Source organism: Larus michahellis, unplaced genomic scaffold (genome assembly GCF_964199755.1).
Source record: "Larus michahellis unplaced genomic scaffold, bLarMic1.1 SCAFFOLD_101, whole genome shotgun sequence".
Classification (NCBI taxonomy): domain Eukaryota; kingdom Metazoa; phylum Chordata; class Aves; order Charadriiformes; family Laridae; genus Larus; species Larus michahellis.
This window is the reverse complement of record NW_027436039.1, coordinates 602,225-612,978: the sequence shown is the minus strand read 5'-3', so window position 1 is coordinate 612,978 and position 10,754 is coordinate 602,225.

The window sequence follows — 10,754 nt, the reverse complement described above, 5'->3', positions numbered from 1 at the left end:
TTCAGGTGTATTTGAGTCAATCATAAATTCAAATAACAATTCTGTGCCCCTGTAGCCCCAAATACAATACACTATTGTAGGTTTGATAAAAGTGAAATTGTGCCAGCAATCTAAATTTGGCTCCATAATTTTGTAACAGTCAGTGTTGTATTTGTCTGGTTTGGTAGAGTCTACATAGATGGTTTTAATTAAAGTTGGCCTGTGGTGAGTAGACCCATTGATAAATCGGCAACCAATGTGTATTCTCTTTCCAAGGGTGGCCTCGATTTTAGCCATTTGAAGTGAATCATTCCATCTCCATTTATCTCTGGAATATACTTCACTTCCTTGTATAACCAGAGTGGAGAGATTTAAACCCCTTTTGTTTCCTGGTGTTCCGGTGCTTGCAGTGTACCGTGACAATGCATTATCCCAAAGGTCAGGTGCTACGTCTATCTTGAATTCAAATAGCAGCGCTATTTCATCCTGTTGCCAACGACAAGTTACAAGAGTGGGTTCAACAAGAGTAAAATTATACCAGCAATCCCACTTGTCGGTGACACAGTGCTTTGTTGTCATTGAGCGTGGGTTCTGAGGGCGAAATATCTCTATTCTCATGGCCTTCTCATGGTTTGAGCCGTTGATCATTCTACACCCTACTCGGGCTTCCACCCCTGCCTTACCTTTCAGGACTGGGTACCAACTATTCCAGGTCCACTCATGTAACACCTCATTTTCCTGTAGAACTACAGTGGCCAAACTCAATTCTCCCTTTCTAGTACCTGCCATCGCATTGTGTTTAACAAAGGCTTGAGACCATGGCCACTCTGGGTCTCTCTGACTACAAACAACAGGGAATAAAAAGGTAAAACTGAATAGCATCAATTCCATCTGCCAATTCGTCATTTTAGAATTTGGGCCTCCAGGTAGCCATACATAATAAAAATAGTATTATTGCCAGGATCAATGTCAGGATTCCCTGGAGACACTCAAAGGTAGCGTAGGCCAATCCGTCTGTACAGCTCATCCAAGGTTCCTGTAAGACACAAAGGAAAAAAAAAAAAAATCTGCTCGGTCTTATTCGACCGACGGGGTTAAAAAGAAGGCGAGATCCACCGGGTGCTGATCCGGTGTATCTTCCCTGAACAGTCCTTGGCTTCCCATGCATAGGGATTTTTGGGAGTAGCTAGCACCATTGGTACCGTCCCAATTTGAGGCATTTTCACTAGCACAGGTTGCCCAGGGTGAAATCTTCTAGGGTATTTTCCCGGTTCATTGGGAGCCTTTGGAGAGATAATATTGGCAGATACACAGAAAGCTTTCATTTTAGGACAGCCGTCTCCACTCCATCTGTTATTTAATTGATAGATGGCATCGTCCAATCGCAAATGCCAACCAGGTTCATGAGTTTTTGCAAAACGCTTAACCAATCCATTGGTGCGTTCAACAATGCCATTAGCCTGGGGGTAATAGGGAGTATGAAATACCCATCGAATCCCTTCTTCTTTGGCCCAATCTTGTACCACCGAAGCGGTAAAGTGTGAACCGTTATCACTTTGGATTTCCTCGGGAAGGGGAAGTGTGCTGAACCACCCTTTTAGGCCTTTCACTGTGTTGTCCCCGGTAGCTGATTTGAAACTGCTGGCCATACTGAGGCTGGAGATAATCTCCACTCCTACCAGGACATATCTTTTCCCACCTGATAATCTCAAGGGCCCAATATAGTCAATCTGCCATGAATGCCACAACGTTTTCTTGTCCCGAATGTGTAAGGGAGGCGCCTTACTCGGATGATCTTTGCTGAGTCGTAGGCGACATTGTGAACAGGCAGTTACTATTTGTTCGCACAGCTTAACCGACACAGGCCACCCCCGGGCTAGACCTTCCTGATACAGGTCAGCACGGCCTGTGTGGCCACGTTTAACATGTAACCATTCAAGTAAGCGTTCCCATTCCCGACCATCATCTACAATGTCAATTTGCTGTAGCCGCGTGAGGCTATCTACCTGTTGGTTGAATTGAGCAGTGATCGAGTTTGAACGATCATGGCCTTTTACCCAACCAATGTGCAATGTTCTCTGTTCTCCTATTTCTAACAGTTGCTTCCAACTGTCCGTCTCCCAAATCGGGACTCTGTTCACCTGCCAATCATTGGCTGCCCAGTGTCCTATCCATTCAGTGGCTCCTTTAAAAACAGCATATGAGTCAGTGTAAATGGAGGTGGCTCCATGTTGTGCAGCTAGTAGGACAGCTCTGAGTTCCCCTACTTGTGCACTACCCTCCCCTGTTTCCATCGCTCTTTCTCCCGTTGCTACTTCCAGTGCTACGGCCTTATATTTCCACTTATTGTTTTCACGGTGAGATGACGCATCAGTAAACCACACTCCTGTAAGATCACTGCCTTCCTTCAAAGGAGGAGCTTCTTGGATCGGAGATGGTCTATTTGGTGGGGATTGGAACAATAGGGCACCATCTATATCCTTTTGCAGCTTGGATACTTTAACACTGCCTTCAGAGACTGGCATGATTTCATTAATGCCTTCTAAATAAGCATACCACTTTCGAACTGTAGGTTTCTGGGCAATGCCAGCTGGTGGTGTTGTCCCTTTACGGACCACATCTAGGAGGCGAAAAGGTCCACGAATGATCACACTCTGTTCTCTTCTTATCTGCTCTGTTCGTTGCAACGCTCGCACTAGGGACAGTAAACCCTTCTCAAGGTCTGAATATCTGCTCTCAGTATCATTGAAGGAGTGAGAGCTAAATTCTAATGGTCTCTCCGGTCCTGCTGGTCCTTTCTGCCATAAATTACAATGCGAACCATGTTCACTGAACCCCCATTCTACGTGGACAGGGTCAGTTGGATGTATAGGACCAAGCTGTTGGAATAACCTTAGCTCCTTTATTAGTAATTGCAGAGCATTAGTGTGTTGTTTAGTCCACTCCCAGGATCTACCCTTTTTGAGCAAACTATAAAGGGGGCGAGCAATGATGGAAAAGCCAGGGATATGTTTACGCCAATAACTTAAAGTTCCCAGAACTTGCTGTAACTCCTTCACGCTGGATGGATTCTGTCCATGCTCTATTTTTTCCAGGGTATCCTGAGGGACAGAAGCAGCTCCCTTAATCCACCAGACCCCCAGGAATTTAACTTCCTGTGCAGGTCCCTGACACTTTGAGTCTGGAATTTCCAATCCTAAATCAAGTAATGTTTTTCGGATGTTTTTCATCATGTCTTTTACACTTTCTTGGTTCTCTCCCCCTATTAGGATGTCATCAATATATTGGTATACCGTACATCCCTGTGAAACAGGAATCTCTGATAGCACTTTAGCTAAAGCATTATGAGCAATAGTGGGGGAATGTTTGTATCCTTGTGGAAGTCGGTTAAAGGTATATTGGACTCCTTTCCACGTGAATGCAAACCGCGCTTTGTCCTGCTCAAGGAGGGGGATCATAAAAAACATGTCTTTAACATCTAAGGCAGCCATCCAAGGATGGGCAGCTCCTTGTATCATTGTCACAATTTCCGCGATATTTGGAACTGCGGCAGTGAGGGGTGCAGTGTTGGCATTCAACTTTCGGTAATCTACTGTGAAACGCCATTGCCCGTTTGGTTTCTTTACCGGCCACACTGGTGAATTATAAGGCGAGTGAGTCCTCTTGATGATGTCTCTTTTTTCTAAATCTGATACCACCCCGTCTGCTCCTGCAAGTGCAGCTGCAGGCAGTGGATACTGCCGGACATTAGTGATTTTAGAGGGAGGTAAAGGCATGGAAGTTTCCAAGAGACTCAATTTCACTGTGTCTATTACTTTTTCGCATCCTGCAAAACTCCACACAGTTCCATCTGGGAATTTCCACATTCGCCCACGCAGCACGTCAAATCCTAGGAGGTTAGTACGCGAGGCACCCACTAACACTTCCGCCCTGGTCATCCGCTGCTCTCCCGGCAACCAGAGGTTAATTTTTGCAACGGGGCATGTTTTTACCACACCATCAATTCCTGCGAAGTTGACTCTGCGTCTGGTGGGATTTATACCTAGAAGTTGTGCCGTTTCGTTAGTGATTGCAGACATTTGGGCTCCGGTATCAATAATAAAGTTTACTGACATCCTCCGGGGTCCGACAGGAATGGCGATAATAGGTTCAGAATCTTTATGAGAGAGCCATTGAATAGCTAGTACCCGCCGGACAGGGTGGCTCACTGCCCTCCCCGGGGATAGGAGTTTTTTGACTGGGACTCTGACAAATCAATCAAATTACGCTCCGGTGCAGAAGGCACAATTTTCTCACAGCTTGGGGATTCTCTGGTTAGACTTTTCTCCCCAGCCGAATTATTCTTTCTAGTTAGAGATTGGACCAGTGTACGGAGATCTCCCGTAGGGACACCATGCAAGAATTGTCAGGGCACCCCTAATTGTAGGGCTTTACGCCACAACTCATTCCGGTCCTTATCAGGCTTAAACCTTTCCACCGGTTTGGGGTTTTGAGTGTGAGTTCGGACTTGGCGAACCTTTCGGGGGTGTTCAGAGGATTTTTCGCTAGTTAGGCTGGCCCAGCCCATTCGGCGCCCATATTGGTCTATTTCCTGTACATATTCATTCCAGGTGGGCATGTAGCGACGCCGGCCCCGCCCATGAGCATCCCGAGCCTCTCGTATACGATCTTGAGTACGAACAACAAATGGCTTCAGGCAATCGGGAAGACCACGGATGAGAGGGGCTAATCGATCGGGGTCGATAGCAGCTGACATTGGGGATTTCCGAAATTCCTCTCTGTCATACATGGCTTGCAGACAAGCTGCTTTCCGTATCGCCGCAAACAGTTCAGAGTAGCCTGTAGCTCTAATCTCTAATGGCTCTCCCCTCTCTCGCGGATCCATACCACCTGCCCAAAAGGCTGCTCGAGCGGTTAGGGAATAATTATGATCCCCGTCCATTGTAGTTAAAAACACTCCTGGTCCCCAAGAGTCTCCTGCTTCTTCCTCACTCAACATAATTCTATCTCCTCCTTCAGAAGAAACTCGCCACACATACTCAACAGCTGATTCTTCTGGCCGCCTCGAATATTTTTCCCTTATTTTCGCTAACTCTGTTGGTGTCCACGGAATAGTACGCACAGTGTTGCGGACTTCCTCATCATCCTCATCAACTGTGGTTTCAGTTTTAATCAGAGGTCGTAAAGGAAAGACTCGAGATTTCACAGTAAAAGTCCTTCCCTCCTCATCTTCTTCCTCATCTTCACTATTAGACCAAAAATCTCCGGTCTGGGTTCCAGAATTTGGATAACACATTAATTTACGAATCTGTTGGACCTGGGTCGAGGGCTGCATTTTATCTAAGAGCCCAGTCACCCTTTCCAGTAACATTTTAAGTTGGTGATTTTCACTCCCAAGTTGAGCATTCCGGTTTCCTAAACATTCATTCTCACTCACAAGCTTATCAACTTGAGTTCTTAATTTTTCTCCTGTCTCCTTTTGAAAGGCTAGTGATGACTTCAACACCTCATTCTCCGATTTCAGGGTTGCATATTCTACAGCTGAAATCAGATTAGGAGCAGGGGTTTCCCTAGCTTCTTGTTGTGCACAAGATAAACAGGCGCCTAACACCGCACAAATCACACCTTTGCCTTTCCCCGCTCTGAGCTTCTGTGAAACCCGACACTCTTCAATACGTTCCACCACTTTCTCTTCATCCTTCCAAAATTTACGGGCCCACTCCTTCCCAGCCTGGGAAGGGGCACAATCATATTTTTGCAGCAGTTTATCCATGGCAATCCTGCCGACTACGCCAAAATTCTGTTGCGTGAAAAGGGGCAAAGCGGTTTTGGCAGAAGATAAACCCCCTTGCGTTCTAACACTCCTCACTGAGGTGGGAGGCTAGGTGCGGCTAGGTTTAGATTCTGAGTGATGCCCAATTCAGCACTATCAGTCCAATCGCGTTTAATATGTATTAAACTATTACGATTTGGATACACTAATAGTGGACTGCACCTTCAGTCTAGTCGTGCTCATGAACTAGCACGGCCACTCTCGAGTCTTTGGTCGCGTTCAGTGAGAAACCAAAACGACTAGCTACTTAAAAAAGTGCAGTTTATTTAAACAACAGATATATAGGTTCTTAGGATTGCCGGTGATAAATACACTGTCTGCAAAGCACGTGCAAATGAAAGTATTGTTACATATACAAAACGCGCGACAAAGTTATAAACGATATAGCCTGGCTTTAAATGTAGGAAAAGAGAGTCTCTAGAGAAATTTCTAAGTTTCCCGAGGAAGCACTCGGTATAATCTAAGTCTTACCCAAAGGCGTCCCTATGGGGGGGAAGAGAGGCTCAGCCCGTCGACTGATCCCAGAAGTCAGTGATGTAATTCTTTGTGATGGTGTCTTCCCTGGGTATCCCCCCTCTCTTGGGCTATTTTTATACTATTTGTTATCTTCAAGGTGGAGTTTGAGTGACTTTAGTCATACATACTTTTATCATGATTGGTGTAAATTTCTCTCGCTTCACAATTAAAGGTATAGTTTACGAGAAATTCAGGGCGCAGACTCAAGAAGGAGTGGTCGCACCTTGGAGGCGGGTAGCCTTCGGGATGGAGGTGTGTTTTGGTATTATAATGACATTATAATGAGCAAAGTTCGCACAAAGGACAGCATTTCATCAAAATTTGACAAAATGTTGGCTCTGAGCATCTAGCGGGCAGCTAATTGGCAGCTTATCTGTTTCATGGTATCATCCCATTCCTGTATCCGCTATACATCATAAGGTAAAGCCACGGAATAATTGCATCCCGTCCCGTACCTCATGTAGCTTATCAGGGAACCACAGATGTTGTGTCCTTCATGCCAGCTGCGGCTATTTTCTACCTCAGAAGCCTCTTGATTTTATACTTTTCCTTAATGTGTGAACAATGCTGTACTTTTGTATTTTTTAGCCAATTTAGTATTTATTCCACAAGTGCCAAGAGAGAGCTTGCTCTCCCTGTCTTTGAGTACTGTTTTCACTGTCCCGGTTACCTCTTTGCTAACATTCTCTTCAGAGCTGCAGTGAAACCAGGAACCACGTGGAGAAGGCACCCACACTGAAAGTGCCTGGAGGGAACATTGGGGCTTCTTCTCAGTGTCTCTGACATAGGGTTTCACTGTGCCGGGAAAGTCTCTGCTAACACCGTGCAGAGCGCTGTGCCCAATATACAGAAACGTCTTGCGGTTTCTCCTACAGGGAAAGTGCCAGGAGGGAATTGCGGAGCTTGTTCTCAGTGTCTCTGAGAATTGCTCTGATTATCTGTGTGACCTCTTTGCTAAGACTCTCCAGAGAGCCGTCCTCAAAACCAACACACATCTTGACATATCTCCCACATTGATCGCAGTGTCTCCAGAAACGGCATTCAAGGAGCCAGGAGGTTTTCTCCCTACACTGTCCATTGAGTTGTCCTCAAAACCAATATACATCCTGCTATATCTCCCACATGGAAAGTGCCAGGAGGGAGAAGTGGGGATTATGTTTAGACTTTCTCGGAACTGCTTCAAATCAACTAGATATCTTTGTGCTGTAAATCTCCCAACAGCCAAACGCAAAAGCAGCAAACATCTCGCTGTATGTCCCACATCCAAAGTGCCAAGAAAGAGCTTGCTCTCCCTGTCTTTGAGTACTGTTTTCACTGTCCCGGTTACCTCTTTGCTAACATTCTCTTCAGAGCCGCAGTGAAACCAGGAACCACGTGGAGAAAGCAGCCACACTGAAAGTGCCTGGAGGGAACATTGGGGCTTCTTCTCAGTGTCTCTGACATAGGGTTTCACTGTCCCGGGAAAGTCTCTGCTAACACCGTGCAGAGCGCTGTGCCCAATATACAGAAACGTCTTGCGGTTTCTCCTACAGGGAAAGTGCCAGGAGGGAATTGCGGAGCTTGTTCTCAGTGTCTCTGAGAATTGCTCTGATTATCTGTGTGACCTCTTTGCTAAGACTCTCCAGAGAGCCGTCCTCAAAACAAACACACATCTTGACATATCTCCCACATTGATCGCAGTGTCTCCAGAAACGGCATTCAAGGAGCCAGGACCTTTTCTCCCTACACTGTCCGTTGAGTTGTCCTCAAAACCAATATACATCCTGCTATATCTCCCACATGGAAAGTGCCAGGAGGGAGAAGTGGGGATTATGTTTAGACTTTCTCGGAACTGCTTCAAATCAACTAGATATCTTTGTGCTGTAAATCTCCCAACAGCCAAACGCAAAAGCAGCAAACATCTCGCTGTATGTCCCACATCCAAAGTGCCAAGAGAGAGCTTGCTCTCCCTGTCTTTGAGTACTGTTTTCACTGTCCCGGTTACCTCTTTGCTAACATTCTCTTCAGAGCCGCAGTGAAACCAGGAACCACGTGGAGAAGGCAGCCACACTGAAAGTGCCTGGAGGGAACATTGGGGCTTCTTCTCAGTGTCTCTGACATAGGGTTTCACTGTCCCGGGAAAGTCTCTGCTAACACCGTGCAGAGCGCTGTGCCCAATATACAGAAACGTCTTGCGGTATCTCCTACAGGGAAAGTGCCAGGAGGGAATTGCGGAGCTTGTTCTCAGTGTCTCTGAGAATTGCTCTGATTATCTGTGTGACCTCTTTGCTAAGACTCTCCAGAGAGCCGTCCTCAAAACAAACACACATCTTGACATATCTCCCACATTGATCGCAGTGTCTCCAGAAACGGCATTCAAGGAGCCAGGACCTTTTCTCCCTACACTGTCCATTGAGTTGTCCTCAAAACCAATATACATCCTGCTATATCTCCCACATGGAAAGTGCCAGGAGGGAGAAGTGGGGATTATGTTTAGACTTTCTCGGAACTGCTTCAAATCAACTAGATATCTTTGTGCTGTAAATCTCCCAACAGCCAAACGCAAAAGCAGCAAACATCTCGCTGTATGTCCCACATCCAAAGTGCCAAGAGAGAGCTTGCTCTCCCTGTCTTTGAGTACTGTTTTCACTGTCCCGGTTACCTCTTTGCTAACATTCTCTTCAGAGCCGCAGTGAAACCAGGAACCACGTGGAGAAAGCAGCCACACTGAAAGTGCCTGGAGGGAACATTGGGGCTTCTTCTCAGTGTCTCTGACATAGGGTTTCACTGTGCCGGGAAAGTCTCTGCTAACACCGTGCAGAGCGCTGTGCCCAATATACAGAAACGTCTTGCGGTATCTCCTACAGGGAAAGTGCCAGGAGGGAATTGCGGAGCTTGTTCTCAGTGTCTCTGAGAATTGCTCTGATTATCTGTGTGACCTCTTTGCTAAGACTCTCCAGAGAGCCGTCCTCAAAACAAACACACATCTTGACATATCTCCCACATTGATCGCAGTGTCTCCAGAAACGGCATTCAAGGAGCCAGGACCTTTTCTCCCTACACTGTCCATTGAGTTGTCCTCAAAACCAATATACATCCTGCTATATCTCCCACATGGAAAGTGCCAGGAGGGAGAAGTGGGGATTATGTTTAGACTTTCTCGGAACTGCTTCAAATCAACTAGATATCTTTGTGCTGTAAATCTCCCAACAGCCAAACGCAAAAGCAGCAAACATCTCGCTGTATGTCCCACATCCAAAGTGCCAAGAGAGAGCTTGCTCTCCCTGTCTTTGAGTACTGTTTTCACTGTCCCGGTTACCTCTTTGCTAACATTCTCTTCAGAGCCGCAGTGAAACCAGGAACCACGTGGAGAAGGCACCCACACTGAAAGTGCCTGGAGGGAACATTGGGGCTTCTTCTCAGTGTCTCTGACATAGGGTTTCACTGTCCCGGGAAAGTCTCTGCTAACACCGTGCAGAGCGCTGTGCCCAATATACAGAAACGTCTTGCGGTATCTCCTACAGGGAAAGTGCCAGGAGGGAATTGCGGAGCTTGTTCTCAGTGTCTCTGAGAATTGCTCTGATTATCTGTGTGACCTCTTTGCTAAGACTCTCCAGAGAGCCGTCCTCAAAACCAACACACATCTTGACATATCTCCCACATTGATCGCAGTGTCTCCAGAAACGGCATTCAAGGAGCCAGGACCTTTTCTCCCTACACTGTCCATTGAGTTGTCCTCAAAACCAATATACATCCTGCTATATCTCCCACATGGAAAGTGCCAGGAGGGAGAAGTGGGGATTATGTTTAGACTTTCTCGGAACTGCTTCAAATCAACTAGATATCTTTGTGCTGTAAATCTCCCAACAGCCAAACGCAAAAGCAGCAAACATCTCGCTGTATGTCCCACATCCAAAGTGCCAAGAGAGAGCTTGCTCTCCCTGTCTTTGAGTACTGTTTTCACTGTCCCGGTTACCTCTTTGCTAACATTCTCTTCAGAGCTGCAGTGAAACCAGGAACCACGTGGAGAAAGCACCCACACTGAAAGTGCCTGGAGGGAACATTGGGGCTTCTTCTCAGTGTCTCTGACATAGGGTTTCACTGTGCCGGGAAAGTCTCTGCTAACACCGTGCAGAGCGCTGTGCCCAATATACAGAAACGTCTTGCGGTATCTCCTACAGGGAAAGTGCCAGGAGGGAATTGCGGAGCTTGTTCTCAGTGTCTCTGAGAATTGCTCTGATTATCTGTGTGACCTCTTTGCTAAGACTCTCCAGAGAGCCGTCCTCAAAACCAACACACATCTTGACATATCTCCCACATTGATCGCAGTGTCTCCAGAAACGGCATTCAAGGAGCCAGGACCTTTTCTCCCTACACTGTCCATTGAGTTGTCCTCAAAACCAATATACATCCTGCTATATCTCCCACATGGAAAGTGCCAGGAGGG